The 26,680-nt window shown below is 40.1% G+C and overlaps 1 protein-coding gene and 1 pseudogene across 1 annotated transcript in view; one reads left to right on the plus strand and one right to left on the minus strand.

Moving 5' to 3' along the window:
* Window positions 1-26,680, plus strand: part of LOC135697634 (5-hydroxytryptamine receptor 2A-like) — a 388,901-nt gene that overhangs the window by 121,187 nt on the left and 241,034 nt on the right. The window lies entirely within an intron of this gene.
* On the minus strand, window positions 18,802-20,465 carry LOC135697689 (eukaryotic translation initiation factor 3 subunit L-like; annotated as a pseudogene).

Genomic DNA, 26,680 nt, shown 5'->3' on the forward strand with positions numbered 1-26,680 from the left:
TCGCGATGGCCGTCACGGTATGGCTCCCAGCGGACGATGATGCAATTGATGGAGCGGATGGCTTTAAGCGCGTTGAGCGTCACCGTTCCCTTCTGGAAGTGTACCAGGAAAAGGCAATCTGGATACGCCTTCACATTCTCGTCTCTTCTTGTCATCCGATAGATGGCACTTGGGGCCAGCTTGTACCGGTTCCTGATTTCAGCTTCGATAAACTTCGGGTCGAAGTTTGGTAGGCCCCTGATGACGACCTTGAATGGTTTCTCACCGGGAATGTCGTGGGTGAAGAATTCCACCTTGGAAGTTCTCAGGTGGGCGACGACCAAGTCATACTCCGCTTTGGTACGGAGCACCACCTTGGTGCCGACTCTGCCCAACTTGTATTCGGCTTTAACGCCCAGCGTTGCTAGATCCGCGATGAGCTCATTAAGATGAGCATTTTTTACTACCAATGGAGGTAGTTTCACTTTTGCAGCACTCAGGCCGGCAGAATTTTCGTTGTCGATAGCGTCGCCGAAATCACCGATGTCGCTGGCGTTCGATGCTGTGACGTCATCACGTCCACTCGCACCATCGGACTGGCCTTGGTTTTTCTTCCTCTTCTTGGATCGCTTCACCGTGGCGGAGGTGGTATTTCCAACATCGGTGGGAAGAGTAGCGTACCTATTTGAAATAGGTACACTCGTGCTACACTCACCACTGTTCTTTTCCGCTTTCTCACGGAGCCTGCTCCGGGAGCGCTGTCTTCCCATCACACGATGCGACTGACACTACTGACGACGCGAATAAACGTGTTGAGCAGTGGCATGAGAGCAGCGCTGATTTATATCTTTTCAGGTTCAAGCAGAATGATGTGCAACCAAGTGGTATTCGTTTATGATGACTGGGTTTGGGAAAAAGGCTTATTTCATGAAATCAGTGATAAAATTATCATTTGTACATTTTCAAAAGTTTAATTACAGAAAAATTGGAAAAATATTTATTTCAACTGGTTCGTAATGTAATATCCTATCGATTGGCGTATTTGGATTTTAATTTCATCTATAAATGACAAAGTTACAAGCGTTCAAAACCTAACACTCCTTCACCACACATATTTTTTGACTTGCAAAGACGTAGTTCTACGTCAAAAAAAGCCCGGTAAAACTCTTCTTGGGAGGGAGGCAAAGCACCAAAAACAAGCGAAATGAAAAACCGACCGACGCGACACCACAGCAACACAGCTACTCGAAACAAATTCTTGTCCCAGATTTTTCACGTTAATTACAATATCACTAAAAAAAACTTCTCAAGACGTTATAGATCTTAATTTACACTTTGTTTGATTTGGTACCATTAAAAAATATGCGAAAAACAGATGAAATCAGCGCCAGCGAAAACAAAACCAATCGTTCGCGGGCAGAGCCTACTCGCGCATGCATCTACAGTTATACATTTTCTTGTTGTCGTGAAATGTTTTTAAACTTTCAAGGTACCGAAATTTCTTTAAGTTTCTGAACCACTGGAGTTCTTAGAGTTCAGTTTATTTTAGAGTTAATTTCCAGACAGTGTTCGGAAAATTTGGAGTATCGGAATTTGTTGAAGTTCCCAAGAATTCAAAAGTTTGTTAGAACTGCAAGAGCTTAAAACAATTTTAAAAGTTGCATTGCCAATGTTTGACTGTTGATTGTTAATTGTGCAGCTATGGATTTAGATCCAAACGGATTTTAACTAGAATGGAGTGTAAATTAGAGAATACTCATGCAAAATTTCCAATTCAACAACGTTCCTAAGTTGTTCTTTTGGCAACGAATATCGTAAATGTGTAAAAACTAGCAAAACAAGTATTGCATCATGACGTAGCACGTACAAGCACCGGCAAAAAAGTAAACTTATTCTTCAGCTGAACCCCAACAGCAACAGTGTACCAAGTGTACCAGAACAAACAGATTTGCAGTTCATATAAAATTTATTCCTATTTACCATGTGACGGTGTGCATTAGACTGATGCAAAATTTGAAATTTTCGCTCCACAGTGCTTAAATGGTTCCAAATTTGGTTCCTACTTAGCCTCCCACAATTTGAACTACTTTAGTAAGAAGCTGACTTGGCACAAACCATTTCAAGTTTATATGGGAAAACTTATGTTTTTGTCCATATCTATATAAGAATTCACCACATCACTATGCTTTTAAAAATTATAGCATTGATTGCAGCAAATTTTCGCAGCTACAACTTTGTTAAAAACTACTTTTCAATCAAATGTAAGGAACAAAAGTTATGATTCAAGTCACTGATATCTTATGATTATGCTCATTCAACTGTTCTGGTGAGAAGAATAGAACACAAATATCATGGCTACTATGTCACACTGCAGAATACAGTGTTGCCCACAAAACGGCTGCTTGATCATGCCATAAGTTTATCAACCTGTTAAACAATTAATAGCAATTTAATTTGACATTTGGCTGAAAAACGATATTCCGCAAAGTTGTAGCTTAGCAAATTTCCCGTAAGAATAGTTATAGAAATTTTCGAAAAAGCAATATGGAAAATGGGTATAAGACAATGATGAAAAAGTTTGACTTTCCCATACTAATTTACATATAAACTTCGAATAGTTTGTGCCAAGTCAGTTTCTTACCATATGAGTTTAAATTTTGGGAGGCTAATCAGGACCTGTTTTGAAACCATTTGAGCACTGTGGAGCGAAAATTTCAAATTTTGCATCAGTCTAGTGGGCATCCTTCCTGGTCGCTCGCTGAATTTTCGAACAACTAATATCTACCCTTTCGCAAAACCCCCGGCGAGTGTCTCCCATCTCCCGCACCAGATGTATGCAACAAGCAGAAAATTGTTCCGGGAAAAACCTGAGTGAAAAATTGTAATCCTTACGATACGATGCTTATGCGCTGCATAGTGCACAGGAAGAGATATAACCCGGCACTAGCCAACCTGAGTGGAATAGTTTCGTGCATAACCGAGCGTTTTATCGGGGAGGCATCTCTCCGGGGACGACGATGGTGAAAGTTTTTCCCAGTATCTAGTACGAGACGATTTTAATATCAGAATCGTAATCATTTTGAATTATTCACCGCTTGGATGCATTCCTTAGATTACAGGATGAGCACATTTTCACACGTTAAGTGTTGAGCTTTCGGGATATATCAACGATGGATCTCAATTGAAATGGGCACCGCGAAATTTGATCTATTGCATGTTCTCAAATCTATTAATTGGTTCCCTTAAAATGTCTTCAAATTGGAAAGAATGGTGTTTCAATCAAAGTGGAAAAGACAAGCTGGAAAGCAATTATCTCACCCCCAGCAACAAGTCCCATTCCGCCGTGGGACCGCCCGTTGACCAACCGAACGATCCAATTCCATCAAATTTGCATATGTCCCCAATAGCAGCTTATTCTCTGCCTCCATCTAATCAGACTTAGTGAGAAATTTCCATTTCAAATTATCGCACCATCATCAAGTTTCATCTGACTTTTCCTTTTTTCGTTCTGCCTATCGCCGGGATTGTCGAAGGAAGGTGGGAAAAAAGTAGGGTAGATGTACCGGTCATGGCACTTCTCCCTCTTCCTACACGGACACGGATAATCAACTCGAACAATGCCAATTTCCTTGGAGAGGGAAAAAAATGTAGCTAGCTGTCGTCGCCGCCGTCACAGCGTAATCGAATAATGAACCTAGATTGACGCGGCAGCCTTCAGCTACGAAACGAACACCGAATTCCCAGTCGAGCAGTGATTGTGGATTGCCTTTTTCCACTGCCCGTTTGCTTCGGACTAAAAATGATTCATTGAATCCGGTTGGCAAAGCAAGCGAAAAACTTTTCCCATAACATTCTCAAATGAGAAATGTTACCAGGAGCGGTAAACATTGTCAGGTTGAGCAAATAGAATAGGTATCTGTTCTAAAAACAAACGACAGAAAGAAACGTTCACATGCGTCAGCAGTCAAGCATGATGCTGTTGATGTTGCAGCAAACTTGCAAGATGGTGGCTTCTGACAATGACATTTTTCTTGCTACCATGGCCACAGGGTAGAACAGTGGAAAAGGAAGGTCCAGGTCAGTCATGCACGGGTTGTGGTAATAAATTACATTCCCAGTGTACTTCACTCGAACGTGGAACAAGGAAACAAGGAAGTAGCACGTTTGTTGGTTAAATGGTAGCCTTGAGTAATGGATACAATGTCGTGTGATGGACAGGAGCATTCAATATTTTTATTTAATGATAGAAAATGTCCTCAGGTAAAATAAAAATACTTTGTACAGAGAGGTACCTTTGTTTGCCGATGGAGTTTTAGCTGGTATTCCTTTTTCTGAAATGGATCATGGATCAGATGGCGCTGTTCCATTGGTAGGAAGTATTAAAAATCCCCATAAGCAATCCTCGCTGAAACCAGTCCACGAGGTTTCCAAAGACCTTTTTTTTTTGTTCTCATTCAGAAGTTCTATAGTTATAATGGCTAAGGACAAATTTGTGGATATCTCGGTAACTAGGGGTTCTTACAGTTTTAGAAAGTGCTCAATTGTTGCGTATTCTTGATTTATTGAAATAATTACATCTTTGAAAATTCAGAATAAAATCCCTTGTGATTATACTCCACAGTAACAAAGAAAATTTGGGTTATCATTTGGCCTGTTCAGAATATTGAGTTGGCCGCCATATAGGATTTATTTATAAAAATGAATTTTTAATTAGCTTACCTTCCACCGATTTTAAAAATAAGCAACCATTAGAAAGTTGAGACTTTTTCCTATAAGATATTATTCAAATTTTGAAAAAATGCAGCAGTCCAATGCGTTCATAAAAATAGAGGATAGTAAAAAATCGTTTGATGAATTACATATGAGCCCTCATGAGCTATTGATTTAAATAACAGTTTTGAAAGAAGAAGAAAAACATATCACTGGAAAGGTGTTAGTTAAGGCTTTCATTTAGAATAACGAAAGTGTTTGGATGCCATATTGGATTTAACCACCATAATGTTTTTTTTTGATAATAAAATACAATTTTCATAAGGTTTTCAATAGGGGGATGTTAATCAACTACGTAGAACATGTTGATTTGGAAAATTCATCTTCAATCCATCGGATTCTTATAGTCATCTGATGCAAGATAATTTGGAGAAACTTTCTTCTGCAACCATGGCACATAAACGCAAAGGAAAAGGGCAATCTCTTGATTCCCTTCTGATGAAATTCATTTGAGCAATCAATTTGATTTGCTCACGGATGATGAGAATGATCGATCATTCAGGAAACATTTTAGTAAACATTCCCGGTTTAATGCCAAAGAGGGAAAAGGTCCCCTCTAATGTGGTAACCACTTACGATTTCCATGCTCGTCGCATGGAACCTTTGAATTTTGTTAAATTCAAATTTTCACTTCAAATTGGCCCTCGGGGTGAATGCCGTGTATTAGTTGAAACCTTGGATGTATTCAAACGTCTTCTCAAGTATCTTACTGAGAAGCAGCACCAATTTTTCGTTTACAACACCAAAACTGAACGTCTGCTCAAGATTGTCTTGAAAGGTCTGCCCTGTGGTGAATCCATGGATCAGATCAAAGATAAATTGACAAAATCACTTGCAGTTGAGCCACTCCAAGTCATCAAAATGAAAATGAAATCCCGCTCTGGCGTATGCAGCATTATCAATTATCAACTTACTCAATCTGTTATTCATTGGCCTTGCAGGTAGGGTAATGGTATGGGGCTCGATGGCTTTGTAAAGTCCTAGAGTACTAGAATTCATTGACGGGATAATGACAAAAGAGGTTTATTTGGACATATTGAAGCGGAAACTTCCAGAAAGTGTGCAGAAACTGAAGATGGGCCGTAGGTATGCGTTTCAGCAAGATGGGGATCCGAAACATACCGCAAAAGTGGTTCAATGATCGTAAAATTAACGTTATGGAGTGGCCAGAACAGTCCCCGACCTTAATCCAATAGAATGTTTGTGGTCTTTTTTGAAAATTTAGGTTCGAGAACGACAACCAACAAGTCTTCAGCAATTGCAACAAGTAATTGAAACTGAATGACACAAAATCACAGCAGAAACGACTGCCAAGCTTGTTGAATTAATGCCGCGACAATGCCAAGCTGTTATTGTAGCCAAGGGTGGGCATATAAAATATTGAGTAATCGTCAGCAGTAAAAAGGATATATTTTAGGTCATCTTTCCATACTCTAAATCTCCCAGACCTGTTCCGTCGGAGAATAATATGATGTGCCTGAACGACACAGCGGTGGAATTGTCGAAAGAGACTCAACACTAAACAGCAAGCTGATTTTCAGAGAGCACGTTGATAAAACGAAAACCAAATGCAACATCTTAATAAGATCACTGTATTCACTCATCCACAGAAGATCTACCCTGTCCCTGAAAAATAAGATTGCTGTCGACAAACAAATCATACTTTGCGTAATCGAGTACGGTATGCCAATCACCTCCAACTCCAAAGGATCGAGAACAAGATCCTTAGGATGATCCGAAACAGTCCCCCGCGAACTAGACATTCTGAGATCCACTAATTAGCATTTACAAGATTCTCTTCAACGGCGCCGGTGGTGTAGTGGTAAGCGTGATTACCTCTCACCCCAGCAGGCCTGGGTTCAATCCCAGTCGGCGCCGCCGGGATGTTCTGAGGCATAACATCTCTGATCACGCCTTCCTTCGGATGGGAAGTAAAGCCGTTGGTCCCCGGTTCATGAGTTGATGGGTCGATAGGTAGGGTCCAGGTGTGGGAACTGCCTTCCTGGCACGTCGGTAGCATTGGTGCTCAGCACGGAAAACAAGATCGACGGAAAAAAACAAACCAAAGGAAAAAAAACCCGAATTTATCCACCTATGGTGTGATCAGACCCTTTTTACTTATTCAAGTTTATTTATTTTATTGTCATTATCAGTGACCAAGCCCCCCACCCCCGTGTCATCCAGTGACGCTACGCCACTGCCTGGGGGTACCCGGAATATATTCGGGTGTAGTCTATTTGGTGAGGCTACCAATCACCTTATCATCGTATTTTAATGTGATTTAATGGGTTTTAATTCAATTCATATTCAAGCAACTTCCCCGGGGTACCCGGAACATGTCCAAGTGTGTCCAATGTGGTCTGGAACACTGAACACGACTTGCATTGATCTTATTTTTGAATTCTGTAGTAATTTGATGTGTCGCATGACAGTTTTGATACGTTTTCCGTTAAATCCAGCGTGAAGGCCCATATTCACCGGATCTTATTCCGGCCATATCTCCGAAACCGGTTCACCGATTCCAAAACCGTTCAATGGGACCCCAAGACCTATCATTTGGCGCCGAGTTTGTCCAAATCGGTTGAGCGGTTGCTGAGAAACGTGAGCGCATTCATTTCGTTACATACACACACATACACACATACACACGTACACACACACACACACACATACACACACACACACACACACACACATACACACAGACACACACACACACACACACACACACACACACACACACACACACACAACACACACACACACACACACACACACACACACACACACACACACACACACGCACACACACACACACACACACACACACACACACACACACATACACACACACACACACACACACACACATACACACACACACACACACACACACACACACGCACACACACACACACACACACACACACACACACACACACACACACACACACACACACACACACACACACACACACACACACACACACACACACACACACACATGTTCCGATCTCGTCGAGCTGAGTCGAATATGATGGTTGAGATACGTTTTCCGTTAAATCCAGCGTGAAGGCCCATATTCACCGGATCTTATTCCGGCCATATCTCCGGAACCGGTTCACCGATTCCAAAACCGTTCAATAGCGTTCAATGGGACCCCAAGACCTATCATTTGGCGCCAAGTTTGTCCAAATCGGTTGAGCGGTTGCTGAGAAACGTGAGCGCATTCATTTCGTTACATACAGACACACATACACACATACACACGTACACACACACACACACACACACACACAGACATGTTCCGATCTCGTTGAGCTGAGTCGAATGGTATATGATGGTTTTGATACGTTTTCCGTTAAATCCAGCGTGAAGGCCCATATTCACCGGATCTTATTCCGGCCATATCTCCGGAACTGGTTCACCGATTCCAAAACCGTTCAATAGCGTTCAGTGGAACCTCAAGACCTATCATTTGGCGCCGAGTTTGTCCAAATCGGTTGAGCGGTTGCTGAGAAACGTGAGCGCATTCCTTTTGTTACATACACACACACATACACACATACACACACACACACACACACACACACACACACACACACACACACACACACACACACACACAGAGACATGTTCCGATCTCGTCGAGCTGAGTCGAATGGTATATGACACTCGGTCCTCCGGGCCTCGGATCGATAGTCGGTTTTTCAAGTGATATCTATACCCTTCTTTGTAAGAAGGGTAAAAAAAAAAGATTCTCTTCGCCATGTAAAGACATTCCCAGGTATTTTCAGCTCACAGATCGATAAAAGAATCTTTTATCTAGCATCTAATACGACAAACACAACAAGAAACGGTTATGTGCTCATGTTATTAACGAAAGAGAAAGTCGACGAAGAGAATCGATCAATGTTATACCTAGGACCTAATGCAGTTTTCAGCTTGAATATTATCTGAAATTTGTTCAATGTAGTGCTGTAACCTGTATCACACGTGTTGTATTGGCTATCAAAGGCAACAGCAAACGTACCAAGATGTGTTAATCCAAGTGAGTTATTAACAAAAGAGAGATTCGATCATCGCTGTTACGCGCTTATGCATGCTCACTGTCGAATTTGTAATCTGTGATAGATATGGAAGTCACTTTTTTTCCCACCACACAAACGCCTAGTGTTCTAATGCCAAATGATGCATGTGCGTCTACAAAACGCAAACGAAATTTAAAAAAAACAGCAATATTTAGTAATTTTTTTGTTTAATCGATAGATAAATGATGTACCGAAAAAGGGTTTATGGCTAATCGAGATATTTCCGATCAACTACGGAATGTTGCATAACATTGCTGCAAAATGATGCACTCCGTTTTTGTGTGTGCATTTTTTTTTTGCGTTTTGAAGTTGAATCGTTGTGGAAACCTTATTTTTGATCAATCTCAGTACCACATAAAAATTTCAAGAGCACAAATATCAGCTCTCACAAAACTTATAACAAAGAAACTGGAACTTCACGTTTGCTGCAGTGCAGTTCACAAAGAGTTTCAATTTCATGAGTGATGTCTCAACCGTCCAAGATTTGTGCCCTAGAAATCTTGAAGTGATAGGGAATATCAGCCATCATGACGGTCATTTTTCGACGCTTCAACGAATCACCTGAAGAAAGCCTTACTCACATCTAATTGTAATTTAGGAACCAAAATTGTCTTGTACACAACCCCACAATTTGTTTTACATACTATACGACAAGACAGACTTCAAATAGCTTCATGGGCAGGAGTTTTATACGGCAACCGGAAGGGGAAAGGTGGTAGACATTTTCAAGCATATTAAACTGTCAAAGTTCGCTAATAACATTTAGTGAAATTAATCTAAGTCCTAACCTAAACACTAGGCCCACTTTCCGACAAACACTTGGAATTTTTTGCATATAAACGCTTGGCGAAACAATCTACTGATGCACCGAAATTTGAACACTGACAATGTATTACCAATCCCTAGCCCCTAAAAATGTGATTCTTTGTGCAAATTTCGCTGCTCAGCATGCTGATGCCTATCGATGCCAAATGTCCCGCTGTCCTGCAGCGTCCCGAACCCAATACAACGCTTCACAGCCAGAACGATTGTGATTACGCAGTGATATTGCATTGTCAGCAGCAGCTGAATGCAATTGCACTCTCAGAAAATCCCACCTCGAACAAATGCCAAGTGCAGGCGTTACGTGTTGCATTGTTATCACCGTCACCATCATCGTCACTCTCATCGCCAGTCTCAGCGGTTTCAATATTCATCTTCTGCTTGTTTTGCCGACATACCGTCGTCGTCGTCATCGTCGGTCGATATGCCGATATGCCTTCTCGGAACAATTTGCTGCACCGAGCAATCGACTGGCGATGGCTGCTGGTTGCAGGACGCGCCTTCCCGCTGAGAGAGGCTGACGGATGATAAATTTATAGCTGTGATAACACGGGAGGCCACTTTGTGTCTCTACTACCTACTGAAAGTCGTCGGGTGAAATTGTCTCCCCGTCATGTGAGTCACAGCGATGATCGATGGTGTGGGAACGCCGGCTGTCTGCCTATCCAACCGAAAATGAACCTGTGGCATACCCGAGTAAACAAGGAAGCTTTAACTATTTGTTTGTATTACTTCTGCGTGAAGTTAACGATTTACATAGTTGAAGATGCTAATTTCAAATTACAGACTGAAGTGGTAATTTTTATACGATAGACCCGTAAGTGGGTCGCTCCATAATTACCGTGGTCAAGGTTTCCTGTTCAATGGCTACCTGTGTGTGTGTGTGTATATTCAATCGAACCCCCACTGGCCGGCAGTGGTATTATGGAAGAAATTTGGTTACAACAATCCTTGATGTAATAATTTAAAGCAAGTTTAGTCCGGGAGTTAGAAAGCGATAGCTCTACTGCAGATTCAGCAACCAATTTCAGAATGCCAGGTAATTCACGTCCATTCCGAGGTTACTTTCACATACAATAAGCCCCGCATGTAAACACTACCGTTATCATATGAATAATGGTACTGCAAACACACTTCCAGATTTCGAAATATGATGTTTCGAAATCTGGCACGTATTTAGTAATATATGGAAATATCCATTTATGATTGATAAATCAGATGGATCTCACCAAATTCTGCCTCCAAAAAAGGACCGGTTTGTTCACTCGCGGTAATCGAAAAAATCTTCCGCGTTGTTTTTACAACGAGATGAAATCAGCGCCAGCGAAAACAAAACCAACCGTTCGCGGGCAGAGCCCAAGGTTTCCTGTTCAATGGCTACCTCGTTTCAAAATCAGGAGGATTTAAAATCTGGTGTATTGCCGGTTGCATAGAATCAAACTTGAACCCTGATGCGTTACTTGTTGGACTAATTATTTTAAATTCATGAAATTTCAATGACATTTATGATCATGACAGATTTTCAGAGAGAAAGAAAATGAATCATTTACCCTTTCCTGGACGCCTTATCGAAGTCGTCGTCAGCTGCCAAATGAATGAACTCCCACTTTGTGGACGTGTTACGAACCCTATTCGGTCTGCAGCACCTTCCGTACTTCACCATCACCTTGGTCCCTACATATACTACCGTAAGTAGCCAGCCGATGTTTGGCAGCTACTGAAAGAGCTGGTGAGTAAACGAAGAAGAGTAAAGACTATACCATTGTCGAAGACACAAAATGTGCAAATTGAATTGTTAGTTAAGTGCACTAATTAAATTATTGATTTAAACCTAGTGTTAGTGCTACTTTCCAACTACTTAAATCTAATGCTTAAGGTGAAAGTTAATGCTTTTCCGTTGAAACTGAATTCACACCCGTTCAAACCACACCCAAATTCGTAATTCACCAATATCAACAAGCATTGCAAATTAGAAAAATGGGAAGTATTCAAATTTTGAACATATTCGTAAACACAATATTATTGTATAATTATAATAATTCTAGTACTGAAATGACAACTTCAATTCCAAGATTCCAAGTTCAGGGTGGTTATACTAATGCTCAGGAAAGTCTAGTCGTAGTTCAGGGAAGGCCTGCCGAACTTCAGCGAAGTCTTAATGAAGTTCAGGAAAGCCCTACCGAAAGTCCTGCCGAAGTTCAGGAAAGTCCTTTCGAAGTTCAGGGAAGCCTTGCCGAAGTTCACGGAAGTCCTGCTGAAGTTCAAGGAAGTTCTGCGGAAATTCAGAGAAGTTCTGTGGAAGTTCAGGGAAGTTCTGTCGATGTTCAGGGAAGTTTTTCCGAACTATAGGGAAGTCCTACCAATATTCAGGGAAGGGCTGCCAAAGTTCAGGGAAATCGTGCTGAAGTTCAGGGAACTCCTGTGGAAGTGATTTATTCGATTTTTCGACTGGTACGTATGGAGATTTCTTTTATATGGCTTTCTCAGTCTAGGGTAATCCAAACAGGGAAATGCAAAATTGATCGTTTGAATTACCCTAGATTGAGAAAGGCATAAAAAAGAAATCTACTGCCTGTTCAGAGAACTCCTGCCGAAGTCAATAGAAGTTCTACCGAAGTTCAGGGAATTCCTGCCAAAGTTCAGGGAAGTTCTGCTTAAGTTCAGGGAAGTTCTGCCGAAGCTCAGAGAAGTTCTGCCGAAGTTCAGGAAGTTCTGCCGAATTTCAGGGAAGTCCTTTCATTTCAATTCTTGGATATCAGGAAAGTCCTGATAAAGTTCAGGGAACTCATGCCAAAGTTCAGGGAAGGCCTGTTGAACCTCAGGGCAGTCCTGCCGTAGTTCAGGGAAGGCCTGTCAAAGTACACGCGTTTCCAACACGACTTAGGCATGCTCTCAATTTAGAAATATTTTTACTATTTATTTTCAAGCACTGTCATAATGGAGTTTTTAAGATAACGCATACATGAAATTGCCGAATAGCATCCGTTTTCAACCATCGATAATTTTCGCAAAATATTTCGAAATGAAATACCAAAAGATATCTTGCAATATGCATCAATTATTGCGACTTAAAAACGTCAAAGTTAGCGACCAGTGTTCACTCGGCTGTCGACAGAAGCAGACCACTCTCGATGTGTGTTACGCGATCGGCGGTTTACTCGGCATCAACCATTGTGTGGTCCTCCTCATTGTTCTTCATCAGCAGTTCTTTCAACCGTTTCGTGATGAATGTGTGAGTACTGACCACGTGTTGCGTTCATTGTTGCAATGGAAGCGCTCTGACCCTCGTTGGCGAATCTGCCATAGAATCAAACCACTGGAAGTGGCTCTCGTTCTGGTGGAGGAGGCTTATTGGACAGCGGAAGATAAAATCACAGACAAACAGACATAACTCTTAGATGAAAATTCTTAAAAAAATATCCACCAACTTAAAATTCATCAAGGTGTTGTGTTTCGTATGTAAGTCAGTCAGTTGGCACTGAAAACTCCAACAGTAGGCGGGACAACAGCTCACTTTAGTAAATCTCAGATGACGTAGCGGTCCGTGCAGGAGCTCCTCACACAGAAGGACTGGGTTTAATTCTTCAAACAGCTCCAATACTACTAGTAATGCTGATAAATCAATACCTTCCTGCCTTTAGAAATAACTTGCATAAAGACCTGACTTTAGAATTAACTTTCATAAAAGAACGAACTAAATATAAAATTGGTGTAGAGCACAAAACCTGTTTTAACTTATTTTCTAAAAGTTCCGTTCAAATTCCACCAGAAGCTGCTTAAAAAGCTCTTCAATTATGGTACCGGAACTTTCAATTTCTTATAACGACTCAAAAATGAGGCTGCTTAGCATTCTGTAGATCACCTTCAACCAAGCTGCTTAAGCCACAAATAGCCTTTTATCAGAACTTTTTGTTACTTGGGAATTCCTTGGAAATAGGACAATACTTAGTTTGCCAAACATGTTTGGAGAAGAAAGCTAAAGAATTTGTAAGGAGAACTGCACATTTATTCTTAGGAAACTTTCAATGTGCGTAGAATTGCAAGAGAACCCAAGTAACATCTTACGTTTTATGAAATACTACAAGGCTACTATAAAACAACATTCATAAAACCCTGGTCAAGACGGTTTTGTCTTTATTACATCCACCAAAACCTCATTAAGACTAGAATCTGTCTAGTTGGCCCACCCCGAAGAAGGTTTTGAAGGGCATATTTTTGAGGCATTTCAAGATCGATTTACTGCAAAATGGTTATAACACGAAAGCATTTAAAATCATTTGAAATCCTTATCAAAACTACATGTGCCTTTGACGCTTACTAACCGCACTGAGAATAAAGAAACAATCAAGATAAGAAGAGATACATAAATATCATCAGATCTTGCCAAATTCTTTGTTCAAAAATGAATCTTACAAAAATCTTCTTAAATTACCTCATCTAATGTGAATGAATTACCATAATTATCAAAGCAGTTCTCATTTTGTGGGCTACAGCTTAAATCTAATGTGAAATATGCTTCGAAAGATCGAAAAAAATAAGTCCGCCTTCGGAAATCTTGATTGTACTTATTATTTTTAATTTAGAAAACAACGTATAGTTATGTATTATATCAATCGTTGCCTCCAGCCGAGATAATTTAATGATTTTCGGAATCTCTTTTACTGCTCATTGATCAATTTATGAGATTAAAGTTATTTTCATGGAAAAACATCTTGAAAAACGAAGATAGTGGAAAAAACAAATGTAATAATAACAATATGACGGTGGCATAAAAATTGATTTTCCATAGGCCAATTGCTAAAAAGCTTTTTTGCTTTCATGAAATCGCTAACAAATACGAAACGTTTTAATTTGGTTTTCATGAAGATAATATGAATTGTATTTATCTGAGGCCATTTTGCTTGCTCCTATTCCGTTTAGTTTTATGACGGCATTAATGGTGCCTGGAAAAAGTTAAACGTCAAAATTTGTTTACATTTAGATAGTTTTGTTGCGCGATCATTGCACCGAGCTTCTACTCTTGCGTTGGATCAACAAGTTGCGGGGCATCCTCGATAAGGGTGATTATCATCTATTGCAGTTAATCAGGAAGTGTATCTGCATAACTTGGAACAGGTAGAAGCTCAATAGTTCCCAAAATGTTTCCCTTCTCCCGGATGATCCGAGGAACTTAATGTGCGCTTGCTTTGATTTTTTGGAACATTTGACCCTTTCGCCGAATGAAGCCACTAGTGCACTGGTAAGGTTCGGAAGGCAGTCATTTTCCAGCTGACTGACAGCTTCTGAAGTTTCCTGTCGGCAGTTTTCCGCAGTCCCAGTTTGACGCTGATGCATGTTATTCGAATCATCATCGAAACGCGATTTCTGGAGAAGGTTGGTCTGTGTTTATTCAGATCGTGTCGCAAAAGCCATTGCCAATATTTTGGGTATTCTCATCAATTTTAAGCATCTAATTTGACGGCTTCCAGTGCTTCGTGAACCGTATTCACTCACTCTTTTCAGTCGGCTGTTCTGTCTTTGTTGACCGGTTCAGTAAGAGCTACTGGGCCTCCCAGGAAGTTCTGGAATTGGAGTCCTTTTCCTTTCCGTCGACAGCATCGCCACAATTGTTCCTCCTACTATCGCTAGTATTATTATTCGACTGTCCTTTGGCATTTCCTTGGGATTCTTCGTTGAAAAGCTCCAAACGATTTATTTGTTTCCTTTCTCTAGGCGGATCCATATTTTAAGTTTAGTTTGTAAACAGTAGGGAGTTTTGTGATACACTTTATTGACACTAAAAAGCAGTTATATATGCTTTTTGTTCCCGTTTGAAACCGAACGGTTTTATAATTGCTTTTATGATGATAAAATGCCTTTATGGAGTATTTTGTCGTGGCATCAATAAAAAATAAAGAGCAGGTTTATGATTGACTAACTGAACAGTGTTATACAGGGATAGAGTGCTGCTTTAAATTCATTTTTAAAACCAGACCCGTGTTGACTTTATCGTCATACTTTAAATGGTTTTTAAAACAGCAAAATTCTAGACTACTGACCAAGAATGTGTTGCACTTTTAAATGCTGTTTTTAAACTAACAAGATTGCTTATTACCATTATAAAACAACAATAAATCAGTGTGAAAACCAAAAGGCTGCAAAATTGTTACTTGGGAAGGAGTGAATTCTGAAATTAAGTTAATAATCTGATCATTATTCCAAAGGGTTTCTTGCTGACAAGAATTTTAAGATATTTTAAAATAAGATAATTTCAAGAAAAACTTAAAGGAAATTGAATTTGGAGGATAGTTTCAACGTTTTGCGGAATATTTCAAGGATATTCCGGTTATATTTAAAAAGAATTCAAAAAACCGTTCGTAATGAAGGCTGAGGATAATTTCAGAACATTTATAATTTTTAGAATAATTCCATGAGAACTTCGGGAGAATACAAAGTGAGTGCTGAGGAGAACTCCAAGTGAATTTTCAGGAAAAAACCCCTTGAACTATTCTGAGGTCTTCAGAACTACTTGAAATTTCCCAAAACTTCCATGGAGTTAGTTAAACTGTTTTGAATTTTGAGAAACCAGTCGGATGCCCACAATACTTCTCTTCAACATTTTTGAGGATCTCTGACTTTTCTAAAGTAACTCAATTTTCCGAGCGGCCATGGATCTTCTCTGAACTGCCGTGAGATGACAATGTTACGTAAATCCATTTAGTAAATTGTAGAGAATACAGATACTATTGTTCAACCTCACAATGATTGCGATAATTATCAAAAATATTACTGGACATGTTTAATATGATCCAAACATTGCTAAAAATAGTGCTGAGATTTGTCATTGTCCTTGTCAGACTCTCACGCGATATTGACAAAATTGTTCATCACATAGCCACTGTTGGACAGGATCCTTAAAAAAAAGAACTACAAGTGACAGCCCCATGGGGTTGTACGCAATGGTGACGAAGTACTACGTGGTCTTATATAATAAATCATATTTGTTAACTGCAGCAGGGGCTTGTGTTTTGTGTAGGAATAGGAATTTGAGCGGGGTTCTCTCTGTTTATTGACATAGCGCTTGACATAGATGGCCCACAGCGACTCACGAAGAGCTTCTGATTCCGATCAATAGCGGTGCGGCTTCTTCCTCATTCTATGGATGCTCATGTGGGCTGCAGCTCGCTGCTTGCAGGCAGCCTTTCATTGTGTTGAAAAACAAATGAAGATCGGGGAAAAGACAGATTGAAGATGGACATACCTCAAGAGAAGGTTCGATTTTGAATCTATGCGAAAAATTGGAGATACTTAACTGCAAGAAGATTTAGTTATTGATGATGATTGAGTTACTTCTCAAGAAGTTTATTTAGTTAAGTGACTATGCTGTGCACTAAGAGCCTGGTAAGGTCATATGATCAGTCACTGAGTATAGTTAAAAATTATTTTAAACAAATCGAATATTGATTTGAAAAGAGATAGTATAAAGTTGAATATACTTCATAAGTAGATAATTTAGTAATTAGATGTTGATTGATTCTGAAACTAGAAAGAAATTAATATTATTTAAGTAGAAGATCCTTTCATGAAAGAGGCTTTATTGTTCTGATGTTGATTCAATTCAATTAGTTCTGTGACTATGCTTTCCACTAAGGGCCTGGTCGCTGAGCATAGTTAAGGAGTTATTATAAACAAATCGAGTGGTGATCTGAGAAAAGACAGTTTGAAGTCTGAGATACTTCAATGAAAGATAATTAAATGATTTGATGTTCATAATGACAAACACGTGTTTTGAATCTGGAAATACTTGATACTGAACTTGGAGGTACTGCAGTGGAAAAATAATTTATTACTTTGATGTTGAGTGACTCCGATACCAGACAAATTGAAGGGTTTGTAGGGGAGAAACTTCTGTGGAAGATGATTAGTTGATCTGACATTGTCGGATTTCTCGCTTCTCTTCATTTTTCTCGCTGAACAATTGAAGGGATAAAAAACTTTAAACTACCTCAACTATGAATTTAGGTTAGCTGACTTGATGCATATAAAAACTATTGTTAAAACTACGGCTATTGTTGGCACACCACTCTACATGGACGTTATGAACATTATCGTCATTTCGTATATTACCAGCGCGTTGCGAAAAAGGCCTTACATGAATGTTATAACCCACCCCTAATTGGGTTAATAAAAGCGGAATTTTCGTACAACAAGCTAGTGCTGTCAACAGCATGAGTTGGAGTGTTCTGCAATCAGTCAAGTGGGAAACAATGATAGTGAACACAAGGATCAATTTATTGCTCAGTTAGCAGAATCGGAAATCAATAAGGACATCCTGAATTGGATTTAATGCCTATTTTAATGGAAGCTCAGTGAAATTTCTGAGCATTATTCCATGATAATTCTGAGCAGAACTCCTGGGAACTCCATAGAAAAAATCCAAGGGCAATATGAATATAGCTTCAAGAAATGTGTGGGAAACTGAATTCGGAGCTTAATTTCTTGGAAAGTTTAAGAGGATACTTAGTTTGCCAAACATGTTTGGAGAAGAAAGCTAAAGAATTTGTGAGGAGAACTGCACATTAATTCGTAGGAATCTTTCAATGTGCGTAAAGTTGCAAGAGAAGGAGAGAATTCTGAAATTAAATTAGAATCTGATATTTATTCCAAAGAATTTCTTACTGACAAGAATTTCAAGATAATTACAAATTCAAGAAAATTGAATTTGGAGAATAGTTTCAACGTTTTGAAATATTCCAAGGGTATTCCGGTTGTATTAATAGATAATTCAAAAAAGCGTTTGTTACTTTAGTAATAGGCTACAACTGCGTAATAGGGGAAATGGCTCTAGTGTTGGCCTATGGATCTAAGATTGGGCCCATCGCTAAAAATCTGCTATTTATCAATTTTATCTAGATGAACGCGTCATTGGGACGGTACTAATGGATATTTTTGATTTCTATTGAAAATTTAGTCGATTACTGAAATTATGTATGGGCCCAAATTAGGGACATTTAGGCCGACATTACATTTATTTCCCCTATGTAGAATAATGAATGCACAAACACTTCCAAGCGTTCTCGATCAAGATAGATACTTTTCAAATAAGATACATTTTGTCCTCTTAGTTATCTTTCTGCAATCGCAAAATGTTCACACGGTTCTATTTTCTCTTCAAGTTGTGCAGACGACGGTTCAAATCTTCAAAATTCATAATCTTGGGGATAAAGAAGTCTCCATAGCGGTGACACGATACCTTCGAGTCGGCAATGTGAATCATTTCCTTGTCGATTTAGAAGTCCAACTCCGAATCGGACTGGAACTTGCCCTCCAAGCCGCTGGCGCCTTTAGTCCAAACAATGTACTTCATCTTATGCATGAAGCATAGCAGATGGGTTAGCAGATTTTCAATATTCTGCTCACCGATTTCATCCTTGGGAATGTGATCCATGAACGAGGCCAGCTTATGCAACTGGAGAGTTGTGTTCAGTTTCAACGAAGAGCGGATCGTAGGCAACTCCTGCTGTTGGCGGACTTCATCCATGAAAACGTTGGTTTGATGTTCCAAAGCTTCCTTCATATAATCGTCGACCGTTGCGTCGGATAAGGGTGATACAGAAGACACAAGTTTCGGGCAGGCAAACACGAAGAAATTGCGGAAGGTATCCAAATCACCACATTGCATCTTGTACATGTTATCGTGGTAGTTCTTCTCGCGGAGTACCTGTTGAATCGATTCATCAATGCACTGTGGGTGCAACACCAGCCAGATGGCCAGCAGGTGGTACATCTGATCAGTTTGCTTGTTGATCTGGTCATTCTGGTATTCTGGCTTGGTACGTTGAATGTACAGCAAAATTGACGAGAACTTACGGACTGCCTCATCATCATGTAAGCGAATCCAACGCAGTAGGAAGTTGAGATTTGACAAGCCGGAATATGTGAGTATGGACTCTTCTTATGAATCTCGATTGGTTCCAATATCTTAAGGGGGTAGTACACTTTGAACGTCCAAAAAGTAGGGCATTTTCGTGAATTTTTTAAGCAATAAAACAGTCAGGGCGGGCAAATATGTTATAACCCATTTATTAGTCATCCTACGAACTACAATTTGTATTTTTTGAACTCGATTGGCGTGGCCGTGGCCGGTGCACCAGGTCGCGCGGGCTCCTCGCGCGGAAGTCGGAAAACGGCGTGGGAAAATACTCCTTTCCATGTGATCCTGGAACATAAATCGAACAAAAATCCTGATAAGTAATGAATTTTGTGTTAGAAATACGCATTCCGATTTTTTTTTAAATTAATTTTTTCAAAAGTTGTGGCCTTAGGAAAAAAAAGTCGATTTTTTCACCCTAAAAATGCTTACAAAATCGTGGATTAGAAATCCATTTTTGACAAAATGGAAAATGTGGATACGTATTTCTAAGCAGAATTTAATTCTGAACAAGAAAACCTAGGCGATATCCAAATTTGATGATAACTGGTTAGAGTTATTTTCCACGCCAGTTTGAAAAACCCCGTTTCGAGATAAACGCGTTTAAAGATAAAATTGCTCTCTCAGCGCGCCGGTACATGGCTTAGGAAATCGCTTCGTAAAGCGGTAAGGAATATTCTGGTGGACTTGGAGTCTTTGCTAAATAAAAGTATACATCCCAAGGAACATTTTAAGCAAAAAAAAAATGCATTTTTTTGAAAAATCAAAGGTACTCCTCCCTTAATAGCCTGATGATAGTCACCGAGCAGTGAATGTACACGCAAAAGCCCAACCAAGCTAAAGTAATCCAACAAGGGGTGATTAACTCTGCACACTGTGCCGAAACACAGCATGGCACACTATTCGGCTCTTTAGGACACACGTTGAAAAGTGGGATACAGACAATATAACATAAAACAGTGTTGACGTTTTGCCAATCGTTGCTATGGTATACTTCTTTATTTACTCCATTAGGCTTCGAGGATTGTGCCTTGCCAGTTTGCGAAAAATTCCTAGGAAAAATTCTGTGAGTATTGTCTGCCCTGTCTGCACCATGAATATCTTATCTCTTCAGAACCAACAAAGTTTTTCTCATCCGATTCGTAGCGAAAATCCCAGCGACTCGTGGTTTCGTCCAGAATAGCTTTTATTTGGGCCTCACTCCAACAGAGTTCTTCCATACCATGGTAGGTCAAAAGGGTCGAAACAACAGTCAAGACGGTCAAAACGGCTTCGTAACGGATAGTCAAATGCCTGTAAGATCGTCTAATACGACAATTCGGTGCAAAATACGATCGGCCAACTAAATGGACAAAACTCCTCTGAACGACGACAGTTTTGTGCTAACTGCGGAGGATTGTTGTTTTCTGTTAAAAGTTTGTTATGCAGAACGAACGATAAAGAAAAAAAACACATCATGGGCGGTGTTGGTCATGAGTTTTGTATTTCGGCCTGGTTTGAATCCCGGTCTTGCTAAGGGTCTTCCGGGAGGAAAATTTTCTCGCTTTCACCTGCGTTTTTCCTCAGGTATCCTTGCCAGTCATTAGTTTCAATTAGTATGGACTTCGATGGAAAATCAACAGAACTTTATAGGGATATCCATACAAGTCCCAGTGCAGCTGAGGGATGTCGATACGAATTAATCCCATATATTCCATCAGATCTGGGCCGATCTACGATTGCCTTAGCGAAAGAGTATAGGATTTATAGGAACAGATTAATGCAATCAGGAATGCAATTACATTCTATTCCGTGAGTACGCCGCATCATCAACGATCCAATCTGCAATCTTCTGTCTCAAAAGGACCCGGTGCGATGGGTGGCCTGCCTACCATTACAAGGACTTGCTCAATCTCAAAATGTTTGATTCACGGCAAAGGAGTTTTCGGTGGGGTCAGTAGGTCCCGCATGACGACACAAGATCCCATGGGTGTGCAGATGAACAACAACAACCACAGGGTACTGTCTGCAGTTGAACTGCACATGCGAAGCTTATCTGGATCACGCACCATTTGCAGAGTATGACAAATTTGAAGTGGGGGGACATTGTGGAAGGTTTCACTACTGCAAAGAATCGTGAACTTTATAGGCTTCAACGTGGTAATTGGGTGGTGGTAGGAGACAGCAGTGATGTTTTCAATGTCACGTACTTCTAAGTCGATCAGAACTGTTTCGAGGACATTGTTTCTAGAGCGGGATTGAACTTCCGTCCGTTCGGGTTCTGGGTTTGATTTTGTCGGGAAGCATTTTACTGGCAGTTGATGAAAATTACAACCACTGCCCACTCCACGCTCGTTCTAATGAGAAAGAAACTTAATGTTTGCCATGAACCAGAGCCATGAATTAGAGAAATTGAACATGTAAACACAATCACAAAAGTCCATCTTTAGGGTTGTCAAACTCATGGGATATTGACACCTTGGCCTACTGCGGAACGATCGGCACTACGCTTGGTACAGCATTCGGCACTGCTAAATCTTTTGGCACAGATTAAGGTGTGCATAGTTGAATACCCCTTGGTTCGTAATTAATTCTGCGGATAATTTCAGAACATTTATGTAATTTCTAGAATAATTCCATGGGAACTTCGGGAGAATACAAAGTGAGTGCTGAGGAGAACTCCAAGTGAATTTTCAGGACAAAAAAACCCCTTGGACTATTCTGAGGTCTTCAGAACTACTTGAAATTTCCCCAAACTTTCATGGAGTTAATTGAACTATTTTGAAGTAGTTTTGAAGTTTGATAAACCAGTCGGATGCCCACAAAACTTCTCTTCAACATTTTGAATAGCTCTTTTTGACTTTTTTTTACTTTTCTAAAGTAACTCAATTTTCCGAGCGGCCATGGATCTTCTCTGAACTGCCGTGAGATGACAATGTTACGTAAATCCATTTTGTAAATTGTTCAGAACAGAGATAGTTTTGTTCAACCTCACAATGATTGCGATAATTATCAAAAAATATTACTGGACCTGTTTAATATGATCCAAACATTGTGCTGAGATTTGTCATTGTCCTTGTCAGACTCTCACGCGATATTGACAAAATTGTTCATCACATAGCCACTGATAGACTGGATCCTCAAAAAAAAAAAAAAAATCTTCAAGGGACAGCCCTATGGGGTTGTACGCAATGGTGACGTAGGACTACGTGGTCTTATATAATAAATCATATTTGTTAACTGCAGCAGGAGCTTGTGTTTTGTTTAGGAATAGGAATTTGAGCGGGGTTCTCTCTGTTTATATTCTTTAGCGCTTGACATAGATGGCCCACAGCGACTCACGAAGAGCTTCTAATTCCGATCAATAGCGGTGCGGCTTCTTCCTCATTCTATGGATGCTCATGTGGGCTGCAGCTCGCTGCTTGCAGGCAGCCTTTCATTGTGTACTGGAGAACACCATCACTCACCACGCGGTGATTGAATAAACTTCGTTTGGTGAGACCGGATGGAATTCAACTTTGAAATCTGTGTAAGGGAAATCGCTTTTCGCAGGCAATCGGTGATAATTTTAATTATCATAGCAACAGTTGCACATTAGCGCAGTTTTCAATAGTGACATTTTGAAAAATGACAAAGTCTTAAATTGAACAGACGCGTAGAAATATTTCTGATCGATTGGTGTTAAACTTTTTGAAATTGGTCCAGGGGAAGCTGGATTATTAACGTTCAAAATCTTTCATAATTTTGTTACATGTTCCATTTTCGGTTTTCACAAAATGTACCTCCATATAGAAAACACAGACGCAGTCCTACGTCAAACATCCTTGTCAAAATCTTATTTATTTTTCGTCATTGACGGAGATTCAACTGGTAGCAGAAAGTGTAATTTCGTGCATTCTGAGTCATATTATTGTTATTCAAGCAGTTCAGGACGTAGATGCTTCTGCACACCATGTAATTGTTTTGCTCTAGTCATTTAATTTCGTTTCAAATTTAGCTACTAAAAAAGCTGCGCATGTTCGTTGCGTCATTGGGGCGGCGTCATTGTTGATGTTTAGTTATAAATAAATAAATAATTAAATGCCACAAAATTGTTGACTAACTATGCCGTCGAATGGCATATTGCATGACATATTTCACATTAAGGCTTTGAAGAAATAAGCGTTTGAAAACACCACCTTTTTTCGTTACATGCCTCATTTTCGATTTCTTAACATGACCCCCAGTATAGTAAAGGAAGACGTAGTCCTACGTAAAAAAAAATATTGAAATACTAGTAATATGTTTCATGTTATTCTGAACCATTCGAGTACTATTCCATTTGATAGACCCCAGTTATTAGTCATTATGTCAATCGTTACCAAACAAGGTATACGCCATTGTTATGCATTAGCAACGAATGATAAAAGATCTGATAGTTTCAAACGGAAAGCAAAATTTAGCGGCTATTCAGCGTATGGTATATTTCTATTCGGGTGGCTCTTGGAAATGTTTGCAGTTTTTCAACATGCTCTACCGTTGTCACAGAGTCACCGGTGTAGGTAACGTAGTTGGTATTTAGCTGAAATGTAGTCGTTGACGATGATAAACCACAACAGGCAAGGCATACACCGATAGATACAGGCTAGGACGCAAAATGCATTCCAAGCAAAAGTCCTCCTCTTCAAATCGTCGGTCGGTCGTCATCGTCGTCGTCATAATCGCACTAACACTGATGATAGTCGCCATTTTTGCGGCTGACAGCTTTCCGTCCCCCATCGTCATCGTTTGGGCAATCCTTCGTCTGACCGACGACGTTAGTGGAAAAGTAATGACGGTTGCATTTTCGCACAAATATAGGGATGCGGTGGCGGTTTGGATGGAGAGAGTATTGCGCTTCGTTGCAATATCGAGTGAATTTTTTTTTATTATCTAGGCTAGGGGAATAAAGGATTATCTGCTACTGCTAGGAGAACTATTGTGGAATTTCCACGTTGTTGACAAATGGGATTGGTTTGCTGAGCGGTGCTCCACTTGATCTTCAGCGATTGTATAACGGTGCTTGGGATTGCAATTAAGCTGAATTCAGTTCATGCTTTAATTGCTTCCCAAATTCCAAGACGAAAACATTCCAGATTAAATCTTGTGAAAGCCACAATGTGCTCTCCTGAGAAAACGAGCCACTGCCTACGCGCGCTTGTCCAAAAATAGACCCATCTTTTCCCACCACCCCGAAAGCAGCAGCAGGTACGTCGAAAACAAACTCATCAAAACACTGGAAAAGTAGCAACTTGAATCATTGGCAAAGTCATTGATTTCTGCCTTCCAAGAAACAACAAAACTCTCCAGGGAAATCAAAACAATCATCCAGCTGTTCGTGTCCGTTGACTTCGCAAAGAGAACTTTAAGTGGAAAACTTTTCCAAATGACTCCTAACAAAACAATTGGACCAATCTTTGCTTTTATAATATGACATAACCCCACAATTCATCAATCTACTGCCAGTGGAGATTTCACAAATACCCTGAATGGGAATCGATTACGGGACGCTTCTGAGCCTTCTCCAATGGAACGATCCCATGTGTGCACTGCTCATTAGATGCTCTTTTTTACACTCAATCTACCAGCAATCCTCCGCCGGCGGCTGCAAGCGGAGTGTCAACAAAATAATTACACCACCCTTGAAAGTAGATTACAGCACTTTTGATGAAATACATCACCCACACCAAGGCGCGCTCTCAATCTCGCATCGTTCCACATTCTTCACGTGTTCTAGTTAGTTCTTCTCGCATGCTCGCTCATAAGCTCTTCACAAAAGCTCACCCTGAGATATGTGCTCATAACTATACACATTCACTCGCATGCTCTGCACCTCCCCCCCCCCCCCTTGCCGCATTGAACCAAGCTCTGGTAATCCGATGCCATCATTAACTATAAAATGTGTCAACAGGACACCTCGAGCAGAATTTCTGGCTCGGGGCTGACTCCGCGCCGGTTCATGTTGGTGGTTTGGTGGGAGGAAAGATGAGTGACATTATTAATCATTCGCTTCGGGTTGACGGGTGACGAAGTGGTGGCAGTGCTCCGGTGCGTGGGAGGGACGGATTTTTATCGATGTCTCGTCCTGTGATACGGTGACATTCACTTTAATATACTTAGCTCTTGCTAATGGAGGGGCTGCTGCTGGCTGGCAATGTAGGTCATGGTGGGTGACTGAAAGATTTTTTTTTATCTCTCTCTTCTCCTCTCTTTCCGGTATCAATTCTATTGTGCTTCTGATGTAGTCCGGAAAAAAAGCGGGATTGTATTTAGAACAAAAAGGTTAAATGGCGACAGGGATGATGCGGTGGAATCCGTGGAAGTAGGACACTTCCGCTGTAACTAAGTGATGAGGCGTCATTTTTTTTCGATGGAATTGATATGTGGAACGTATTCAATATATACAACATACATTTGATGCTAGTAGATCGAAGTGTTTGCAAATGCCGTTCAACACAACAAAATGGCTGATGTATTTTGAAATACAGTGCTTTCCCGGTTTTGGCAAATTCAAGCTAAATTGAAGCTTAAGCATTACAGGAACGTTTCGGGATTGCTGATTATGTATTAAACAATGTTTAGAAATCGTTGTTCCAATCAAGGCCCAAAAAAAAAAAATCACTTGCAAGCGACGAGGAAGCTGTCAACCATCACTTTCAATTGAAAGTGATTCTGTCTTCTTTTCGAGCCGATCCCCTCCAACGTCAACAGAATCTCTTTCGATCAGTTGTCATGCTGTTTTGTTTTGTCTTGAATCATGTTAAATTCGTCTTTCACAGTCGCATTGAAGCGACCCAAGTGGCACATGTTGTCACATACAAGTTGCTGCCACTAATTTGTGACCAAATTATGTGTCGTAAAATCTTTACAGCAACCATGAAGGCAACAGCAATGCGCATGATGAGATAATATGTAACCAATTCAATATTACAAAGCTAGTTACACAGTAGTGACAAAATGAGAGTATTGGATTACATACTATCATTAATAAGTTAACTTGTAACGTTGATTAGCTTAAGTTTAATTTCGGCGATGAATATAGTTTTACAGAGCAACTTTATGGCATAAACATTTTGAGGTGTTGATAAAATTGTAATAATCATAAGATATA

Source organism: Ochlerotatus camptorhynchus, unplaced genomic scaffold, assembly GCF_037179485.1.
Source record: "Ochlerotatus camptorhynchus isolate MF236.1 unplaced genomic scaffold, CSIRO-AGI_Acam_v1.1 ptg000077l, whole genome shotgun sequence".
Classification (NCBI taxonomy): Eukaryota; Metazoa; Arthropoda; class Insecta; order Diptera; family Culicidae; genus Ochlerotatus; species Ochlerotatus camptorhynchus.